This window comes from Agelaius phoeniceus, chromosome 9, assembly GCF_051311805.1.
Source record: "Agelaius phoeniceus isolate bAgePho1 chromosome 9, bAgePho1.hap1, whole genome shotgun sequence".
In the NCBI taxonomy this organism is placed as follows: domain Eukaryota; kingdom Metazoa; phylum Chordata; class Aves; order Passeriformes; family Icteridae; genus Agelaius; species Agelaius phoeniceus.
The window spans coordinates 26,702,577-26,725,427 of record NC_135273.1 but is presented as its reverse complement, the minus strand read 5'-3'; the positions used below and the strand labels follow the sequence as shown (position 1 = coordinate 26,725,427).

The 22,851-nt window shown below is 40.2% G+C and overlaps 1 protein-coding gene across 3 annotated transcripts in view; it reads left to right on the top strand.

Moving 5' to 3' along the window:
* The window catches only part of BMPR1A (bone morphogenetic protein receptor type 1A), a 74,225-nt gene that overhangs the window by 5,615 nt on the left and 45,759 nt on the right, over nucleotides 1-22,851 (top strand). The window lies entirely within an intron of this gene.

Here is a 22,851-nt window from a genome sequence, read left to right as displayed (position 1 = left end):
TATAATAATAATAAATTCTTTACTGAATTGATTTGACAACCACTCACTGGTTTGCACTAATCTTTATATCTTTTGTAAAGCTCTTTTAGTACATGGTGAATTAATTTTTTTTTACACTTAAAACGATAATTAATCATAACTCTAAAAAGAATCAAAACCCGGAGTGTTGTTATACTCAGAAGTTTATGGCAGAGGGCTCTGGCAAAGTCTAGAAACATTCCCATATAGCTGATATTCTTCAGTTTCCTGCTCTTAAAATTTCATGGAAGGAATGCAGTTAGAGGCTCGCCAGTTTGGGTTAGACCAGGAACTGCAAAATTAATCCTGATCCAGACAGGACAGTTTTATTCAAACCCAAGCCTCTCTTGAACTGTCTGGTTTTGTTCTGTCCCTGGCCCTGTTTCACTCCCCCACCTCTCTTTAAATTCACAAGTTTTTAAATGTAGAGATGTTTCTAATTTAGAAAATTATTTTGGTGTAATGAACTAAAACAGAGAAGAGTGGACTAAGCTGAAGGAGGTCAAAAACCAGATGGAAATAGAAAATCTGAAAACATGGAGTAAAGAAAAAAATCCCCCTTGAAATAATGGAATCTAAATGCTGAAATTATACATCTGCTCAACAGCTGTGCATTCCTTAGCCAGAGGTTCCGTTGCTGAAATGGCATTACTCAAGTTTTTCTCAAAGCTTCAAATGCTGTTGTATAATATTTACATCTCTCTAATACTGTCAGTAATAGTCTTAGGAGCCTGGAGAATAGAGGTGGAGGGAAGGGTTGATGTAAGAATTTCCTTCTTTGTCCTAAAGCATCTGCAGTGTGTGTAGTTTTTTGCTGCAATGAAATTCTGTGATTTTGCTTGGTTGTTCTTCATAAATATCTTTTAATTTCTGCTGACTTAATTTCAGAGGAGAAGTAGGTTACAGGAAAAGTAAGGGACTAAAAACTATATGGAAGGAGTGTGCACTAGTGAGAAAAGAATGTTACAAATGCTTCAAGTGTTTTGCTCCCATCAATGGCCAGCAGTATTGCTCCAGAGCAGCACATAAGGCAGTCTAGCAGACAACTGTGGAATTAAACCATTCTGTGGCAGCTTCTTCCTACCTCCCAACAGCCAGGAGCTAGCTGAGTCTGTAAGGCACATTCAATCCATTTCAGTATAGATCCATAGCACATGAAACATTTGTTGTTAGAAAAGGTCTCTCTAAGCTACTAAGCAGATTATAAAAATGTGTCATTTTACATTTTCTTTTGTGTTCTCTTTTGTCTTTGTACTTTTTGACAATGTTGGTATTCATCAGAGTTACCTGTTAGTACTAAGATTTATATATGGTAGAGTTGGTCTTTGAGAAAGCATTGGTTTGAGTGCTGATGTGAAGGGTGATTTAGTTAATAAAAGACCCTAAGAAGGTTTCTTTGCTTTGTACAAAGGGGCTCTTGCTTCAAAGAATTTTTACCAAAATTTAAAAGTTTGAGGTTATGTAAGAGAAATGGCAGAATTTTCAGCAATTTTGAATCTTGATTTCAAACCTTTTCTAATTTGGAAGAAATAATTGTTTACTGGAAGATATTTTTTACTGTGTGTACTTAGACCAACTGAAGATAAAATAAATCTCCTGTGGGTTACTTTGATTGAGAAGAGAAGATGTGGGTGTGCTGTCACTACAGATCCCAGGGTCTCCTGAGCATTTGAAAGAGCAGATGTGGGACTTTGGGTTCAGGTAACAGGGAGTGTGGGCAGAGGAGCAGGGGAATGGTGAGAAAGGCTTGCTGGGTTTGAGCCCTGGAGAGGAGCCCAGAGCTCTCTTCTAGCCTGGGATAGGAGTGACAGAACTCTCAATCTCCTTGCTCTGTATATAACTGCAAAGCAGCTCTTCCCATATCTATCCACCCATGCATTATTACTCCACTGTCACTGTTGATTTTTCTCTCTAGCATCTTTGTCATAGTGTGAAATGAAGTTTCAGGCTATTAAAAATGTAGCCAGTATGAAGTTTCTAAAACTTAACCCAAGTTGATTCTTTTATTTGGATTTCACTATTTTCCATATGTTGTGGAAAAGATTGGGCACATACAGGAGAAACTGGAGGTCTGTGTGCTGTGGCATCACATCTTGTTTTGATCAGAGATGGGGTGGGACAGCTGACACGGCTGGGGTGCTGCAAGGGCTCCTTACAGGCTCTCCAGGAAGGACAGGCTGAGGTGGTGAGGGATGCACAGCGTTGTGGGATTTTTGTTGTGAGACTGCCATGGAGATTGCTGAAGTTCTTCCTTTTGATGAATGAGGAGTCACTTGAGAGGTGTGGGTCAGGCTTGACAAGGGCAGCGTGGGTGATGTTGGTAGGTGCCTGCAAGAGGCAACCTCTGTGAATGAGTGGGGAGCAGTGGATGTTGTTCATCTTGAATTCCTTAGGGTAGTGGCAGTGTCACTGGTAACATCCTCATCAACAAGGTGATGGGAGTACAGACTGGGCAAATGGACAGTGAGATAGACTAAAAATTGCATGAGCTGCCAGGTTCAAGGAGTTGTGATCAGCAGCACAAAGTCCAGCTGGGGACCAATCATAGTGTGACCCAGGGGTCGAGCTGGATTTCTGGCACAGTGCAACCAAGTGAACATTCATGGACGATGGGACAGAGCACACCCTCAGAAGTTTGTAGGCAATACAGAACTGGGAGGAGTATTTGGTGGGCCTGGTGGTTGTGCAGCCCCTCGCAGGGACTGGATGGACTGGAGAAGTGAGCAGAGGGGAACCTCATGGAGCTCTACAAAGGGAAGTGCAAAGCCCTGCACCAGGGGAGGTGCCTCCTGGGCTGTCCAAGGCTGAGTGTTGTGGGCAGGCTCAGGGAGGTGATGATGCCCTTCAGCTCAGCACTGGTGAGACACATCTGGACGGCCCTGGTCGGTTCTGGGCTCCCAGGAAGAACTGGGCAGGTGCCCCTGGGGCAGAGAGGTGGTAACAGCCTCACTGGAAGCAAGCAATGAGGGCTGTTTTATTCTGTGTGTTTGGAAATAGTGTGGAAAGGGGAGTGGATGGTGTGGTGAAATTTGTAGCTGATACAGATACTGTAAACTGGCCTGAGCAGTATTGAATGCCTGGATGATAAAATACTGGATGAAGTACAGTAAGTGCAATGTAATTTAATTCAGACAGAGGCAAAACCAGTAACAGGCTCTAAATGAGGTATTAACACTTGGTGAGATCTTTGTTTTGAAGCTCCTACTTTAGATTGAACCTATCTGCATATGGTGTTGAATTTTTTTTTCCTCTCTTCTCTTTTTTGTGTTTCCACTGTCACTTTTGTACTTGTGGCCAAGTAAAAGGTTGGATTTGTTTGCTAATTTAACTGAAAACTAACCACATAAAACCCCCTAGGTTTTCAATATTTCCAGCTCACTGTGGTACCTTATGTGGAGTAAGAGGAGAGGAGGGCCAGCACTTCCCTTCTTACAATCAGTACAGGCTTAAATGAATTTAGGCCAATTTTGAAGTAGCATTCTATACAGTTTTTTAAAAATGTGATTATACAGCTTATGAACTTGTGATTATGAACTTGTACAAGTTCATTATATATGGCCATACAGGTTATGTTCTTTTGGTAATACAATTTCAACAGTCCCATTAAAATGAGAAGGTAATATTTTTTGTTCTGTTTGATTTTTTCTTCTTCCAGTAGTACTGGAAAGATGGAGTACTCAATAGACTTGGGCCCTTTCAGTTAAAAAAAGAGAAACAGTGGAGAGAGAGGCAGTGATGGTAATCTATCAAACCTTAAATGGAATTAAGAAACTGATGAATAGTGTTTCACCACTACTTTTTTTTCCTTCACGGTGTAAGGGAATGGCAGGTTTACAAGGATGGTAAAATGGGGCGTTTCTTTCCTTCCTCACAGCAAATATTTCAGCTGAAAAGTCGCTGCCAGAATACGTGGCTTGGGATGAAAGCGCTGTGCAGATTTGCCATCACACGGAGTTGTTGACGGATGTGTGCACCGATGGCAGTAGCGCAGTCACTTGTGCCTGGCTGTAGGTCAGGAGCTCCCCAGGTTTCTGGATGAAGCCAGGGAGGACTCTGGTCTCCCTCTGTTCTCCCAGCTGCTCTGCTAGCAGGCAGTGTCACAGGCAGAGTGCTGGGCTAGACATCTGCCACAGAGCAGGCGGCGGATTCGGAGGCTTTTATCACACCCACACGCAGGCAGGCACGTCAGCTCCTCTGCTGTTGCACTTAGTAGTGTCTGGAACGCCTACAGCTTTTTGAAATGTTGCACTGGCACCCATCTGCCTTCGTTGACACATTTGTTAGGTTTGCTTTAACGAAACTGCCATCAAACGTGAAGTAACATGTTTTTTTGTATCTGCCTTATCTTAAACATTTTCTGTTCAGGTAGTTTATTTTGCTTAGTGTGGAAAGATTGATCATATAATTTCCTACGGACTGGAGCAGTGTAGCCAGGTAGACTTCCATTGATGTCTGCTGGATGAATAATTAACTGCCAGATGGAGAGGGCAGTTCTGTGCTGCAGATAAGCAGCCTAAGCAGCCGGGTACACTCGAAGGGCCAGTTCTACTCCTTGTTCACGCCACCCTGGTGCGTCCTTCCCTCTTCCTTTGCAGCAGCACTGGCTGGCACTGCTCTGATGCTGTAGGAATCTAAACTGGCTGAGAGCCCATTACCCTTTTTTGCCTTCTTTTTACTTTTTTTTTCAGTAGGCTTCACTTCTTGCCAGTCTAGCTGCGGTTGTGGGGGCAGACCAAGTGTTACTGTTAGCACAGAGAACAAGAGTGCCCCTTCCAGGCCCAGTTTAGTTGTACTCTAACGTGCTTGTGGGTAAGTCTGCTGTTTGGGAATGTTACCCAGTTTGGAGTGGCTTTTTTTTTTTTTTAATTAGCTTGAATGTTGGTGATCCTGTTAACTTCTTAGTATATATTGACTATGTCCTCACTCCACAAAGCAAGAATGAGTTGGTCAGAATCTTTACCTTCCCATCCTCACATTCCTCTTCATTCTTTTGCAGTTGAGTCCTTTGTTTTGTAGTTCTGTTAAACTTCTGCTTCTGATATAGTCTGTAAAGTTTTGGAGTTTGGCAAACTGCTAATACCTAAAACTTCAAAGACAAGCTTCATGTATCAGCAGGTTTGAAGATTAGATATCTAGTCAGATTATGGAGTGGATGTCACACTGTTTCTGTTTCAAAGGTCTTGAGCTATGTTAATGTCCCCAGAGGTGAAGGATGTTACGATCAGAAGCGTTCAGTAAACTTGCTCTTCCTGGTAAGAGGGAGGTCAATATACACATTACTGTCCAGCCAGCAAGATGTTGTTTGGCACCAGAGGATGTGGGAGGGAAGAGAGAGACAACTGTGGTTAGAGGAATATGTGTGTGAGTGGAGAAATGGATCTATTGCTAAGGGACAGGGAGAGTGAAATCATACAGGATATATAATGAGCTGGAGCAATTACACTGGGAAAAGATATAGACCAAATTAGAACAGATCTCTAGAAAACCAGGCTTTCCTATGTCTGTTGCTCATAATGCAATTTGTTTGATGTGTGATGGCTTCTTTTTTTTTTCCCTGAATGAAGAGAAAACTTTGAGATGAAAGAATCACCTGAGTTTTAAGAACTAGAAATACCATAGATGTGTGTTTGGCATCACTGCCAGGCAGAGTAGATCAATTGAGCCAAGTTTTTTCTTCTGTTCTCCTCATTAACCCAGGCTTTATTAGAACAGAGAGAAAGCACAATAAAATCTTTATATAGCAGGCTCAGATATAACAACAGGTGTGCTATTCCCAAATCCAGGGATTTTTACAGAGTTGGTCAAAGGGAGCATGAAATGCCATAGCATCTAGAAAGTGAACTGTGGGTGCTCTTTTCTGTATTACACTAAGCTGGCTCATCACTATGACTGGGAAAAGATATTTGAGAACTAAATACAGTCTCTAAAAATGTATTTTTCAAAGAACTGCTGTAGTTGAAGCAGAAGATTACCTTTTTGACAATGAACATAATGGAATTAAATGCCACTGTAGCAGTGCAGCTGGTATGAGAGAATAATCTAAAAATACAGTGCTGAAATGTCTGACAAGCTCATAGGAGTACTGATGCAGCCACATGTTTATATATTAGTATGTCTGCAGTCCACACTCCTCCACCTATGGAACCCATTACATTGTAATAAAAACCAGATTCTGCTTAAACTGCTTGTTGCAAGTTCACTTGTTTTTTGAAAATGCTGGATTTGACAAATGCTATTCTTCTGCACTGAGTTTTCTCTTCATCAGGAAGTAGTATCACTCATAATTTGTGCTTTTGGAAGGTACACTAGGAAATATTTTAGTCTTGTGCAAAGAAATTTGCCAGTACTGCTTTTAATTTTCATTTAGAATGCAAGTTTCTAAAAGTATACTTTAAAAATAACTTTCTTTAAACCATTAATTTGGATACATCTTTCAGAAGATTCTCTTCTGGAAGCAGTGACTGGCACAGCTTCCTTTGGCCAGGCACACAGCACTCAGTTACAGCTCAGTGGGACTGCTTGTCCATGGTATTTTAGAGATCAGTGAATAAAGTGGCACTTGCTAGAGCAGCTAGTGATGTTCAGTCACATTTCACAAAGGAAGGCAGGTGTGTTCAAAAGGACACTTTGTTCACAATGACACCTGTCAGGCTCTGTGTTACTCATGCACCCAAGAGAAGTACAAGAAGAAGTTAAAGGACATCTTCCACTTCCAAAGTACTTTCTGACAATACTTTCTGTAATCTTTGTGTCTCTTCTTCACCACCATTTCACCCTGTCTGTATGTTTCTGTGACACATGGTCTGTAGTTTTCAAAGATTGTCACTGTGGAAATATCAAAACTGTTACAAGCAGGTCTATTTCCTGACACTACATTTTATTTATTAAAGTTAATTTGCAATAGCAGTATGAGTTTGGATTTTTGGTTGGTTTTGTTTTTGTTTTTCTCCTTGGTTCCCTCTCCCTCCCACAGTGACTACTTGTAATCTTTGCTGGCATGAAACTTGTGCTGAATTACTTGAAGGTATTTGTGAATGTCCTTGTAAAACATCACAGTGGTGTTTTCTATCTGCTCTTTTGGAAAACAGAATCCTTGGTAAAATATGTACACATCTTGTTATTTTTAGCACAGTGGTTTTAACCCCTGTTGAAACCTTTAGGATTACTTTGTAGTTTTAGCACTGGCTTAATTTTCTTTATACTTAGTTGTGTGAAATATCCCAATAATAGGTCTTGAGACCAAAACACGACCTGTGGGAGTGACGGGAAAGTTTATGTTAAAAAAGACACAACAAAGTAAAACTGCAGGGAGGATGCTAAGGGTGGAACTGTTATATTGGCCTTCTGAAAGAGAATCAACACTAATAACTTCTTGCAGGGCATTTAATAGCTGTCAGGTAATCATGTTATGGTGTTTTGAGCTTCAATTCTAATATGTAAACATACCTGCTCTTCCACTGCTAACCAACAATTTGAATAAATTTTATTCCAATGAGTAAGCTTTATTAAATATATTTTAAAAGAAAAATAGCTGTTTATTTGTTATATGTGTGACATTTTCTGTTACCTTAGGTTAATAGAGAAATTCTGGTTAAAATAAAAAATACTTCTGATTTTGATTATCTGATAGAAATTACAAATTGGAAATAAAATTTTGTAGAATGGTAACAGATAGGAGAGATTCCTTTGGGGAAAAATTTAAAACTCTGAGTTTTACATAATCTGAGAGACAAAATGCTATCATGTATGATACACAGAAGCAAAATTGACTGTATTTTGCCTTCTGCAAAAAGAGGTCCTGCAAATATAAGTCTGTTTGCAGTAAACAAAAAAATTGTTTAAAGTGCTCATATTTTGTAACAAAGGCACCTGAGTAGGGTTTTTGTTCTCATGCATAACCAAAATTAATCAATTTTATGCTTACTTTGCCTAGAATTATAGAGGTAGCCAGTTGCTAGTGCTTCTGATCCTTGACCTGCAATAACATGTATTGATAGTGAGGATTTTTGATAGGTGTATTAGTATATCAATAAGAGTGTTTATTTTCATCATCCTGCCTACTCTAGTTTGTTTTTTTTTTACATTTAAAGTCTTTTGGAAGCTCTCATCGTAGCAGTATTTGGCATTCCTCACTAGGTTCTAGGGTTTTACATGAAGACAGTGCTTTAGGTCAATGTCTCTTAGCATTTTGAACTCTTTCCTGTTTTGTAGCTGTGAACCAATACAGGGGAAACCATGTGAGAGAAGGGATCCTGTGTAAAAGTCATTGAGCTCAGAATTTCTGGTTTTGACTTAAGATCCAGGCCTAAAACTTTGTAACAGCAAAGAGTTTCTGGCAGCCTGTTGCTGGTGAGATATTTTTTTACATGAACAGAGGGACTCTATCCAGTGTACAGTGACCAAAGGTCTCTTCTTGGTAGAGTTGCAGAATTACCATCCTTAGCAGTGCTCTGCAGTGTCAGATTTAGTTCAGCCAGGGAAAGTACAAAGCACCTCCCATGGGAGTCAGTGTGAGCCCCTGCTTCCACACTGATGGCAAAAGACTTAAACCCTCCTGAGATAGGTGGAGGGCTTTTTTCTCAGCTCCTGATAGAACATTTGGTAGTGTCCTTAATGAGTAAAATTACTATTACTAGAAATATGTTTTTCAGGTTATTCTTTCTCTCCTTATGTGTGCTGTCACTGGAATGATTATTTTTTCCAAGTCTCTGCTATCTGGTAGCATAATGGCATCTTAGTAATTTCAGTATATTCACAATGGTAAAATTCTTGTCTGTTTTGTTTAGAGCAAAATACTCCAAATTGCAACAGCCTTTTTTCATGGTATAGAACTACTCACTTTTAGAGAAAATCGATGGAGATGGTTAATCTGTAAGATCATCTCATACTTCTTTTGAGGCATAACCTAGTAATATCTGTGCTTGTGTGTAATTGAAACTGTAAGACATTGTAGAGTTGTTGCATCTGAAATAAACTATGTGCCTATAGTTTGGAAAGTTAAGTGAATTCCTAACAAGATTGTCCCTTTCATTTGAGAAAGGGACAATTCACATCATTCCAGAACTCTGTCTCGTTGGATCTAGATGAATGCATTGGTTTTGAGATGCGAGGCCTTTGCAATGGACAAGCTGTTCTAACCAGTTCCTTGTTTCTGAGTGAGACCGGTTCGTGTCTAGGGGACGGGTTCGTATCTCAGGGTAGCGCAGTTGGGGTGAGTTTTGAGTCACGGCAGAGGTGCCCGAAGGAGGGATTCCTGCATGGCCGGGCAGAGCTGTTTCCCGGAGCCGGGCACCGCTTTCCCCCGGCTGCCGGAGCGGGGGGCCGCGGCCGGACCCCGAGAAAAGGCTTTTCCTTTTCCTGCCCATTTCGGGAGAGGCTGGCGCAGCCCGGCTCCCGGGCAGGCCGTGCCGGGATGCCATTTTGAGGCTCCGTGTGTGCGGCAGGAGGGGCGGCGCGGCTCGGGTTACGGGCTCCGCATTCCAGCGCCGGGAGGGGCCCGCGCCCGCCGCCCCTCACGGCACCGCCGGGCCCGCGCTCCCACCGCGGCAGCGGCCGGGCTTTGCTTTGCCTCGCCTCGCCTCCCTGTAAGCGTAACAACTCACTAGGAAAGAACTGGCTTTTGAGCTATTTTTAGAGATCTGAAATCCTCGTGGCGCTGTTTAATTTTGCTTAGCTGTAACAGTGGTTATAAGGACTTTCTGGAAGCGGACTGTTGTGCTTCAGATATTTCCTTGAGAGCTAGAAGGTTAATTATCTGATGCGCTTCTTGCCGTCTCATTTTTCAAGTTATTACCTGTATTTACAGTATTATTTAAATTCTAGGTAAATATTTGATTTTTTTCGTGGAGGTGTAGATTTTTGTATTTTGCTTGTTTTCCCTTCTCTTCCCATGGATACAAAATAGCGATTTGAAGTAATGTGTTTTAAAGATCGTGTAATTTCCATTTCATGCTTGCACTGCAGCAGTACTCAGTTGTTCCTCGGCAGAACAATAGTGAGGTACTTGGTGTACACTTCTTAAAGTTTTCACCATTAAAAAGACCAACCTGCAGGAGAATGTCATTAAGGCTTGTTAAAATAGAGCTGAGTTTGTATTTAAGGTTTCAAGTTGACTTCGGAACAGAATGTTTTGTGGGATTATTTATTGTAGTTGTTACAGCAACATCAGCTGGTACCCACTGTTCCTGGAGGGTCATTAGCATGTCTTGTGTTCTTCTTTGGGGCTGCATAAATCTTTTCAGGTAAAAGAAACTAAGCAGGACATCTCAATTTGAAACTCTGAGCATGTTTTGTTGTGCTGTTTGGGGTGTTGTGTTCTTCCCCCCACTTTTAATTCAGGTTGTAAATCATTCTGCCAATCAGAAGTCCGTAAGTGTTGAATTTTTTTTCCTACAGTACATTATCACAAACATGAGATAAATAACGTCTTTAGGTTTAGTTCAAGAGCTGAGTAAAGCTTTGTCCGTGGGAAGGCTCAGCAAGGACATGAGATACCACATTCATCAGAGCTTAAATGATGAATACTGTGTATCAAATGCTGTGAAATATACAAAGCAAATCAGCTGCAAAAATATCTTCTCTGGCAACTGGTCAGAGTGGTATTATTTGTAAAAGCTGTTAGATCATGGGATTTTTCTTCATGGCATGTAATCTCTTTGTAGCTAAAGAAGTAAAATGATCCTGGTTGTGGTTTGCAGTGCAGCTCTCTTGTCAAAGGAATTCCTTTTATTCCCCTCCCTCCTCCCACAAATAAAAGCCATCACACGCTGAATTGAAGAGTCCTCTGCAGTTGTTTTAGTTAAAATTAAACACTCGAGGAGAGTACCTTGTTCTTGAAAATTCTTTCCGAGAGTTGCTGCTGCTGCATCCCTGAGCTCCCCAAAACTGAAAGGATCCAACTGATTTTTTCTGTTTCACTGCAGGGAGTCTTTTGTGTCTCTTTCAGCAGAAGTGTCCCTGGTACAGGTTGGAGAACTTTCCTTCACTTCAGCCTCAACATGTGAAATCTAGTCCTGTCTGGTTAAAATCTGTACATAAACTTACTGCTAAATTTCAGTTTACCCTAAAATCAATGAAATCTGACAATAATAGTAAAAATGAAGCATTGACATTGAATCTCTTTTTCTTATTAAGACTACATATAGGAAAAAAAGATTACTTCATCACCTCAGTTACTATTTTGCCAAATTCTTCTCAGTGTTTTCTCAATTTACTGCTCCTCGTTCTATAATTTAAAATGCATGTGTTGTTGGTTTTAAAAAAAAGTTGATTCACACAAAGCAGTATGCAGTGGATGCAGCTGCTGTTGTGAATATATAAAGGTAATTGATGTCAAAAACCACCACACATTTTTGTTTCTGTTCCAGTCTGTGCCTCTGTAATGGGTTTCAGTGCAGTTCAAATAGTTTCATTATTTTCATACTGAGATCAGTGTGTATATTGTCTAGAAATGAGAAAAGAACTATAAATGCACATATAATGTATTTTACTTAGGTATTTCTGTCAATTTGGGAACTGCCAGTAGTCTGTGATGGTAAAGGCCCTGTGTTGAGATCCAGGGCAAATCAATGCACAGCTCTGGGTAAAATCTATCACCAGCACCCAATTTCTTGCCTTAGCTGAAAAAGAGCACAGCTGCTGGAGTCACTGTAAGTTAACTCACATATCTGAGTTATCCTGCTTCCACCCACACATGCTTACCTTGCAGAATGTTTGCATAGATCTTCATAAAAACACTTCCCTTAATCTGCTGTGGCAAGCAACAAAATTATTTTGGCACTAAATTAACACAGCGTTGGAGCTGAGGGCCTGGGGAATGCTCTGTGTGTGCTGTTGGTTTTGCTGTGAAGCTGTTATTTGTTCACCTGTCTGAAAGGGCTGTGAGATAATGGGTGGGTCTGTGCCTTCCCTTTTTATGACATTCCATGTAGCAGGTTGTCGTTGTCCTGATCTCAGAAATCCAACCTATCAGAAACCCAAATAAACAAAAAAACCCCAATCAACAGCACGAAACTCCTCATATCAGGCGTTTGAAGGCTTTCATGCTTAGGTTACACAGAGTACCAGCTCTGGTCTGCAGTTGGTGGGACAGCAGTGGGATCAAGCTGAAAGCCTTTTGGGCTTGGCTCAGTGTTCTGCTGGATTGGAAGAGAAATCCCAGGCAGCAGTCTGCAGGCTTGGGCTGCAGGTCTGGGCTCCCCCGTACAACAGGGAGACTGATGCAATCAATGGTGTGGCCTGCAGGAGAGGGGCTGCCACGCACCAGCTGTGTTTGCTCAGCCTGCAGAAGGCTGAGCAACGATGTTTGTTATCTTCAGAGAAGGTGGAGCTACAGTCTTCCCAGGAGTGCATGTTGAAAGGGTGGTAAATTAGTAGTTGCAAGTTACAGCAAGGTAATTTCTTACTGGATTAAAAAAAATAATTAGAATGGTGAGGTACTTGGGACACGTCTGTGAGAGGCTGCAGAACTGCCTTTCTTGGACATGTGCAGGACATTCCTTGTCCAAGTCCTGAGCAGCTCAAGTGAAAATTGAATTTGGCTTTTTATTGGGCATGGGGCTGGACTGAGCTACTTCTAGAGGTCTCTTCCAAGCTGTGAGAGTTGATGGTTCTGTCTGACAGCAGCTGGGATCTGTGGGGCTGGCAGTTCATATGAAGAGGTCATGTTTTTCTGCAGAGCTCTTGCAGATTCTAACACACCTGATTTCTAACCCAGCTAAATAGGGTCAAAGTTAGTGAATGGAGGATTGGGGGTGAAAATTGCTTGACCTTGTGCAACACCAGCCATGTTGGTTTATCTGGATTCAGTGGTTAAATTTTCATTTGTATTGTGTATTGGGGCAAAAATGAAAACTGGAACTTCCGTGTGCATTCATCCCTCTGTGTCACAGGAGGTAAGAACTCAGCTGACAAATGTGGCACTGAGTGCTGGCCCTTTTTTTAGGGTCAGATTTGTGGGCTTTTTCTAGTATATCTTTCTTTAGAAGGAGATTTAACAATTTTTTTTATTCACTTCTAAAATTAGTTACTTGTTACTAAGGTTTGTTTATTTCAGATGGCCTGCATTCTAGCTTTCTGAAGGTCTAGGTTGGGGAATGAAAAAATGTGTGGACTGTTCTTTCTGTTTATCCCTCATTTGTGGTAGTCTTCTATTCCCTGATTTAAATCTGACTTTAGAGAGAGAGCTGAGCCAATAGAGCTGCCAAATAGTTTGGTGCTACAGGCTATCTGAAAATCTCAATCTGAATATTTTGTCAGTGGGAGCTATTGGGTGGATGCCTAGCATTTTAATTTTTAGGGTTTTTTTTTTAGTCTGACATCTTGATTGTCCAAATAGATTTGGACTCTTATTTTAAATCTTAGCATTTCTATTAGCAGAAATAATTGTACATAGTCTTGTGCTAAAGCAATTACTACCTATGTTTTTTTTTAAATTATGGGTGTTTGTGACCTGGGGAAGATAACATAATGCAATGGATGTTAAATGCTATTTGTTTTGAAGAGCATATTTGAAACAATGGAAAGACTTTAAAAAATGTTGAAGTTCTGAAGTGTTTTATCTGTCAGTGTTAGATTTGGCAGTGGTTTGTACAAATAATTTGCCAGAAAAGGAGTAACTCTTAATGTACTTCTCATGAGTTCCCTGATTTTCTGCAAGTGTTAAAATCCTATTGTCTGGCTTAGAATGAGGGAGTTTATTTCAAAGGGACCTGTGGGTAGTGGTTCTCTTCCTTATTTTTGTGATGCAGGATAGGAAATGGCTCTGGGTAGGACTAGTGCCTAGTCCCTGTTGCCCAGTCCACTATTGCTTGGTGTCCCCTGGTAGGGAACTGGTTTTATATAGATATAATTGAAAACTGACAGTAGTTTTTTTCAGCATGAATTGATGCATGTCAAGTTTTCAAACTCAAGAGAGGACAATGGTATCATTTCTGTTATAATATGTAATAAACTGTGATGGGTTTTGTATTGGTATTCTGCCCTCCTGCAAGTCTTCTACAAGCAAATAATTGTGTTATTTTTCTAACTGGATTTTTCTTGGCAGTGTTATCAAATGTGAATGTTACCACTCAACTCCACAGAATCCTTATTGTTAAATAAACCATGCTGGAACTTGGTAGAGGATGAGAAGCCTTAAGGCAAATTAAACTAGAGAAAAATCCCCAAATACTAAAGGCAAGAATCTTTTCCCCTTGTTCTTTGTATTTTTTTCAGGTATTAACTGTGTTCTGGCATTAAGATCTCTTAGCCTGTCTTCTTTTTGCTACATCCTTCAGTTTTGATTGCTTGAAAATGACAGTTTCTGTACTGTGTATACATAAGTGTATGGAGATAGCTCCAAAGGATTAGTGGCAGCTTGCCAGTTGTGTTTACTTTTAACATGGTGACTGTAAATTAAGCCCAAACCCAGAACATGGATGGAATCACAGAATGATTTGTGTTGGAAGGGATCTCTAAAACATCTTGTCCAAATCCCTGCCGTGAACAGGGACATGTCCAAGTAGCTCAGGCTGCTCAGAGCTGTGTCCATGCAGACCTTGAATGTTTCCAGGAATGAGGAGGCATCCACCACCTCTCCAGGCACCTGTGCCAGTGTTTCACAGCCTGGTGGTAAACAAAACCTCTTCATGTCTGTCTGAACCTACCACACATTTAAAACCATCCCCCCTTGCCCAGTCACAAAGGCCCTGCAGAAACATTTGTCCCCACGTTCTTTTATTTGTTTACCTTGTGTATTGGCAGCAGTTTTACAGCTCTTACTTCTCTTCTGAGGCCTTTTTTCCCCCTCCAAACATCATTAGAAGGTTGAAATACAACCATTTAGTGTCTTTCTTGGCTTTTTTTTAAAACTGCACATTTCATGTTTTCCTTTTTGTTACTGTTTTTAGTTAGGATTTATTGCAGCATCAATGAGAAACAGAACCTATCTGTGAACTGGAAAGCTTTCTCAAATATGGCTGTAGTTTCATCAAAAACTGAAGAAACTATCAAGGGAATACAACTGTGTTTTTTTCACTAGGTATTTGGTGTTGTTGTGTGGTCTCTTGCATTAACTCAGTCATTTAAAAAGTGGTCAATTTTCTTGGAATTTTGGGCTTTCTTCCATGTCTTTGATTTTGCACATGTCAATAGGTTTGATCAATTTAAATATTGTTATTGTCAGAAAACAGAAAGCAGTGATCTTGCAGAGAGTCAGCTAAAGAAAAAAGTGAAAATTGTTCCTCCACTGATATATTCTTTGTAACAGCTGTATTGGAAAAATTTCTTCTGTTAAAAGTGGCTTTTTTGATATTTTATTTGATTATAGTAGCATCTGAGGAAGCCTTTTTAAGGAGGATAAAATAAAGTAAGATAAATGTAATAAAGATAAGACTAGATTATAAGGAGCTTGCCATTATAATAGTGCACTGTTTTGCAGTACTGCAGTAGAGGAAATCTAGCACTTCCTAGGTTCTCCATAAACTATTTTAGTTTCACTTGCTGACAGTGGCTTGGAGAGCTTTTTATCTCTTTTTCAATGGTAGTTGTGTATCCTGCTGCTGTATGATTGCTGTTTGACACAATTATTTCTCATAAAAACATAACATGAGAACAGTCTGAACTTGCAGCTCATCAAAATACACTGAACTTTAGATACACAATTATAGCCTATGTGAAAACTTCTAATATTTACAGTTGACGAAGGAGTTTAAAAATTCTAAAATCTAAGGGATTTTTTTAATGTAGAAAACATTTTTTTAACTAATCCAGGTGCTGGAAAACCTGTAAAAATGTGCTCTCAGAGTGCAGTAATAGCAGAGTTGTTTGTCACCACTTCACATGCAGTAGACCCCTTGGTTTCTCTTGTGGAGTTGGTGTGCCTGAAGCAGCACAGGGAGGCTGAGGAGCTTTGGGGTGAGCCCTTCCCCTGCTCTTTGGGTTTTAGGTAGGCTGAGTTCTGGAGGATTTGAACTTCCATCTGGAGATGAGCAGTAGCTAAAAGAAAAGCTGTTCTTTGTCCACATCTTTTCCTTACTTGTTTGATTGTTCTAGACAATCTCCCTCCTCTTCATCCCAGTCAAAGTATAGAAAGTATTAACTATTGGTAGCTATTTAATTTTTGCAGGACCCCTTCCTATGTACATTGCTGATAAACGGTTTTTTGTTGTGACCTTTGAAGCTGATGGAGGGTGAATTCTTGTTCTTCCTGCTTTTCTTGATACACCTTTGAAAGTCTCATCTGTCAACTCATCTGTCAACAGAAGGGTATTGCTTCATCCTGCTCATGTTCTCGCTGGATTTGGTGCAACAGATTCTGGATCTTGGAAAGCATCTTGATCATGCAGTTTTCAAATTATCAGATGCCTTTTTTTATTTTTTTTTCCATGACCTCTCCCTCCCAGAGGCAGATCCAGGATTCTGAGGCTGGTTTTCAGTTTGTCAGTTCTGGGCTCGGGTTACAAGTAGTGTGATAAGAATTACATATCCAAACTGCTGCTATTTTACAGTATCAAAGAATGTTCCTCTTAAGATAGCTTATAAATATTTCACATCTTTTAACAAAGAGGAACTGTGAACAGCTTTCAGCTCATTTAACAGAAGAAAACACCCCCTATGGCCAGCCAAGAAGCCCCCACCTCTGCCAAACCTGTTTGCTGGACTCTGTGCATAGAACTGATACTGTCATTGTACAAATTGCAAAGCATTAGGGTCTGTTGGCAGAGAGATAAACCTTCCCCCTGAGGGAGCATGTAGACAAGGAAAGCCTGCAAGCTCTTAATTCATCAGGAGAATTTTTGAACACTTGAATTTTGAAGCTTTTTGAGCAGTATTTTGAAGAATGTGTGTTGTATGGTTGCCTCTTCTCCCTCCCTAGTTATCTCAGGAAACACAAAATATCCCAAGGCCATTGGATGCCTTTGCAAGCCTTGGCAGGAGTTAGCAGTGTCCAAGGACACTATTAGGAGTTTTTCTGTTAGGTCATACATATCTATGTCCCCTGACATCATTGTTTCCTCCCTATTTCCCCACTCCCTTGTCTGGTTTTAGGAAAGGCCAAAACCCATATAGTCTGATCTACACAAGGTTTTGGCAGTCTGACAGTCAAAACTTGCTTAATCAGGTCACTGAATTATCATACAATATTCTGGTTTATTAGAGACACATCCTGTATTTTAAAGAACTTGAGAATTTCTGGGTCTCACCTGATTTCCAGACATACATGCTCAAGTAAAATACATGACACCATCTTAAACTCACCCTTTCCTGTGTTTCCTGCAACTCCAAACTTTTCTTTTTGTCCTTACCCCAGATATTCTTCTTTCTAAATAAGGAGGAGTTGGGTTAAGGAGATGCTTACATTACACTGGTGGCAGGCATCTGCTCTAGTGACTGCCAGAATATGATTGCATGCTGCTCTGATTAAGATTTAGTTACACTGCTTAGATCTTTCAAGTTCTGTTTTTGAGCTATAAGCTTGTTATTGAGTTGTTGTGTGGTTCTGTTTAAATATACTTAAATATTTGTTCTATTTTAGTTCTGAGAATATACTAATGGTAGAAGGAATGTGCAAGAGTACTGCTTCTATTCAGCAGAGCTTCTTTTTAAACATACTCATTTATTTCTGCTTGCTTAAGTAACTTTTATTGTTTTATCTTGTAACTCTTCTAAAGACAGCAGAACCAAGTCAGACTTTCCAGACTTCCTTGTGTGCTGGAAAGTGTTTCCTGACTTGCACTCACATATACTTGAATAAATCACCTGAAGTAAATGCAGGGGCACACCTGGGGTGCATTCTTTATTCTACAGAATCCTCACTGTTAAAGCAATCCCAAGGAAGTAACCCATTGTTGGCTCAGGGCTGATAGTAAGGAAAGCTGTGTGTTTCTGTGAAAGATGCTCCTATCACTAGAGCCTGTGTAATTCACTGCAGACTGTGTAATTCTGTCTCAGTTTTAGTCATTTTCAAAGCTGCTTATTATAAGGTGAAAAGTCATGTCATCATTCCAAAGTTTCTGTGGTTTATAAGAAAGGGACTCCATATGTAAGTTTTTTAATGTTCTTTTACATGTTAAAAAAATAGGAATGCTGAACTTGTTCTTCCTTGACTTTGTAGACATGTAATCTTACACAGTCTGTACATTTTCCCTGCAATTTTGTTCCAACAATTGCATTTTGGATTTGAACAAGCAAAAGTTGTCATGATAGTGTGTATGTGTACATATATATATATATAGAGAGAGAGAGAGAGAGAGAGATCTTCTTTTTGTAGTCTTGTTTAATTATATGTTATTTATATAGTAGTTTTAATTTATGCATCTTGCTGTAAAGAAAAAAACAGAGGCAAAATGTAAATAATCAATCAATCCTTTATAAAACCCTTCAGGAAAAACTGACTTTTTTGTTGTTTGTTTCCAGTTTGCTCTTGGACAGCTTTTCACCTTTCTTTACCTGAAGAAGGAAGCTGCTGCCCTGAACTGGGATTCTTTTCTATTTCCAGTAAATACTTTTGGAAAGTATCTAGTGTTGAAATCTGTCATCACTTCCATGTGTCTTGCATTCTTGTCAAACAGAGAATGCTGAAGTTCCAGTTCATTAGTGGGCTGAAATTTCTGTCTTCAAGGAGTAGGGAAGCTCAGTAGCTTTGTGGTTCAGTGGAAATTATGTTATGTTGAAAGGACCTACCTGAAGAGTGACACTTCAGTTGTGTTGTTTTTACCTGTTTAAAGGATGAACATATTCAAGGAGGGCTCCTGTTAGTGAAGTCTGTAAGTCATATACAAAACTTGCTTTTTTCAAAAAAACTTTTTTTCAAAAATTTATTTTGAGCATATAACCAGATGTGGCTGAATTCCTTTTGAGCCCAGAAGATGTTTGTCTGCAGCTGGGCCCTTGTCTTGCAGTCTTTGAGCAGTGGTGTGTATAGTCTGCAGTCTGTGTTACAGAAGGTACAAACAAAGAAATCTCTAAGAAAAGATAACTCAGCAATCTTATTTGGAAATCTTTGCTGCCTTCCCCTCAAATTCTCAGTATTGATTGCTATTTTATAAGTAGTTCTTCACATTGCTTAGGAGGAGGAGGCAGCTGCTCTGCAGGGAAAAACACAGCTAAGTGTTTTTTCCCTGCAGAGGAGAAAAAAATTATACATTGTTGCCTGTACAATTTGATAAAATAGATGTCATGCATCTGAAGGGTTAAATCAGCTGAGACTCATGTAGAGCTTCAGCATAGCCAGTAAAGAAGCTATCAGTGTTAATATTTTGCTCGTTCTTTTATTTATATGTTAAGCCTGGTTAACACAGAAATGGCTTGATGGTTTAATAGAATGCAGATGATTCTCAGTGTAGAGAGGGACAGAGGTTACCTATCTATTCAAACTCCTTTTCTTATTTTTCCTTTAGTAAAACAAGAATTTTATCCACTTATTTGAGTAGGAAATTAAATAGCTAAGTTAAGGGAACATAAAAAGATAGTCTGTTTTCCTTTTTCCCCACCAAAAGAAAAATGGAGAAAGAAAAATTATTTAGGGTAATTAATAATATAAAGTGTATCTGTTAAAATTGTTTTAGCTTTTTGTTGAAAGATATACATCCCATGGTGTGCTAATTTAAACATCTGAAATGGCTCTGCTTTCATCTTTTTTCAAAGTTGGGGTTTTATTAGAGTTTAAATATTATTAATTAGCTACAAAAGGGACAAAGATGGAAAGATAAAAAATCCTTCTTGTGCTGGTCCATGTTCTGTGCAGTAGAACTTTGTCTCCACCCTTTTCAGACTGGTCCTGTATATGGGGAGCTGTGCTTGGTTGGGCTGAGCAGTGTGGATGTTGTCTTCAGCTTTGAGTAATTGTGCTTGGGATTGTTGTCTGTTCGTGGGCAAAAGGAAACAGCATCAATTCCTAGCCCAGTGTGCCATAAATGCTCTTACCTGTGCATTTCCAAGTCTTTCTAGAAGGGACAATCCACTGCATCAAGGGTGAATCAGTCTGCAGATGATAACTCCTTAAAGCGTATTTCCTGTTTGAATTTAGATGAGATTCAAATGTCAGCGGCTGGCTCTTGTGTCTTCAGTAAATAGAAAAAGCTGCTAGAGTCAGAGAGTTTTGTTTTTTGTGGGTTTGGGGTTTTTTTGGCTGGTTGGGGTTTTTTGTTAGAAGTCATATTAAAGCAACAATGTCAAGTATCTTAAGTTTCTTGCAGCAGGACAAGCTTTCCAGAGCTAAAATAAGCATGAGTTTTTCAAAACCATGATTGAACAATAACTACCACGAATGCTTGCTCATGTTTTTCTGATGCTGTCTTTCAATGTTGATGGAAAAGCTTTCATATTATTTTTCAAGCCACTCTGGACCACAGTGAAGTCTAAATTACTTACCCTACATACCAAGAATAAAATAACTTCTCACTTGGTGTGTATATATGGTATAAAGCATATATTAAAACTGTGGTTGTATCTCAGGGGTCTTCTCCAACCCCAAGAGTGCTTGATTGGCTAAAAATCAAATTATGGCTCTTTTCTCCCTTTTCCCCTTTCTTCCATAGGCTTTGTGCTCACCTCTATAAAAAGTGATGTCTTTAACAGGCACAGCAGTGAAGGATCACTTGTGCTCATCAGGTCCCTCCTGGGAGCACCCTGTCCATCCACAGGGTGGGATGATGCCTTGACTTCCAAAATAAAGAATGGAGCTGTGTCTGAGGGAGAGCAGCTGTCAGGTTTGTTAGCTCAGGTCAGCATTGTCAGAGCAGTTGGAGGAGTGTGCAGGGTGCCAGGTGTGTCACAGTTCTCAGCAGGAGCACCTCTGGTGCCTTTACAGCTTGGTTGACAAAAATCTCTCCCACGCTGAAGAAGCTGTGGATTTCATTTAGCCATTCTTTTTCAAGTCTCTTTTTTTTTCAGGATATAGCCCTTCTCTTTTAGGGTTTGTTCATGGAAGGTCGTGTTGCTGTACAAAATGAACCTGTTCCCAGGCAGTTAACCAGAAGAGATCTGCATTGTTCTCTGCAAGTGGCCTGTCACCACCTTTTACCACAATGAGTTTTTATTGTGGCTTTGCTAAGGGGGGAAGCAAAAGGCAGCTTAATTTTCTTTCAAATCCTTGATGAGGGCACCAGGACTCCTGTGCATTTTAAGAGAATTTGAGATGTGATGAATTCTTCACCATTGCTTCCAAATACATAAATCAATAGGAAATGCAAGAGGCCAGATTAGATATTAGATAACTGTACAGCATGTCCAGGAACCTGGTGATGGGTTTTGCTGCCCTGTGTTTGTTTGTGCCCTTCAGGTCTATTCTGGATGTAGTATTTCAGAAATCTGTCATTAGAAATCTTAGGTCAAGTTGAAAGCATTCATAATACAGTGACCAAAGAACTAGAGGCAGTATAACATTCTAGCATTCAGAATGAACAATTGTTAGACTTAAGAGCTGAAATGGCTGAGGATTTTTGAGCACCTTAATGTCTACACTGAATTACTCTTGTGTATTATTTGCTGTGTATTATTACTCCAGCCTGTTCACCTCGGCTGGGACAGATGTTGAGGCCATGGTGGCCTGAGTTTAGACTTGCAAATCAAGGGCTGTATCATCATGCAAATGGTAAGGATGAAAATTATTTTGTGCTCATGTCTTCTAAAATTCTGATGAGTAAAGAATACTTCAGCAAATATCCAGCTGGTTTTATTACTTGAGAAATTTCTTCTAATTGTGCATCAGGCACACCATCACTGACTGGTCAAGGGATGGGATTGTCCCTCTGCCCTGCTGCAGCCTCGTCTCAAGTCCTGTGTGCAGTTCTGGGGTCCACAATACAAGAAAGATAGAAAGCTGTTAGAGAGTGTCCAGGGGAGGCCATGAGGATGGGGAAGGGCCTTGAGGGGAGGAGAGGCTGAGGTTCCTTGGTCAGTTCAGCCTGGAGAGGAGGAGGCTGAGGGGAGACCTCACTGCAGTCACAGCTTCCTCCTGAGGGGCAGAGGAGGGGCAGGCACTGATCTCTGCTCTGTGTGACACTGACAGGAGCCAAGGGAGTGGCCTGGAGTTGTGTCAGGGCAGGCTGAGGTTGCATATTAGAAAAAGCTCTTCATCCAGAGAGGGTGGCTGGGCAGGGGAACAGGCTCCCCAGGGCAGGGGTCACAGCTCCAAGGCTGGCTGAGTTCATGAAGCATTTGGACAATGCCCTTGGGCACATGGTGTGACTCTTGGGGTGGTCCTGTGCAGGAGTTGAACTTCTATGATTTTTTGTGGGTCCCTAACTCAGGATATTCCACAATTCTAATTTCCATTTGGCTTATTTTCTTCTGAAATAACAATGTTTAAAGAAATTTCAGAGACCAAGTATGCTCCAACAAGTCCCTAGTACAAACATCTTACTAAAAGAGTTTGTTCCATAATTATAGCTTCCTTGTGTGTAACCACTTTTGCAAAAAAAGAGGACTTTTGTTTTCAGGGGATAATATTCAGTTGTCTTAATAATGAATTGGTCTCATTGTATCAGGAGAAGTTTACAGTACCTGTAAACGGATGAAGGAAAGTTCAATTTGCTTGAGATGAGATACAATGACTACCAAGGTAATTTCACATGGTCATCTGGATTATAAAGCATTCTTGCACTTGATGTACAGAAAGGGGGGGATTTTTTTACCACTGAATTACAAAAATGGGTAAAGCATTTAGTTGTGTATCTTCTCTGCCAAAGACTTACAGTTGTTTCAGGAGCTTAAGTTAATTGTGGAAAGCCAAACATTCCTGTAGACAGCCATGTGTAACATTGTGCATTAAAAGACTATGGGGTATGACTTTCTGAAGTTTTGTCCAAAGTAATCTATGAAAATAACCAAATATCTAAGTTTTAGATACTA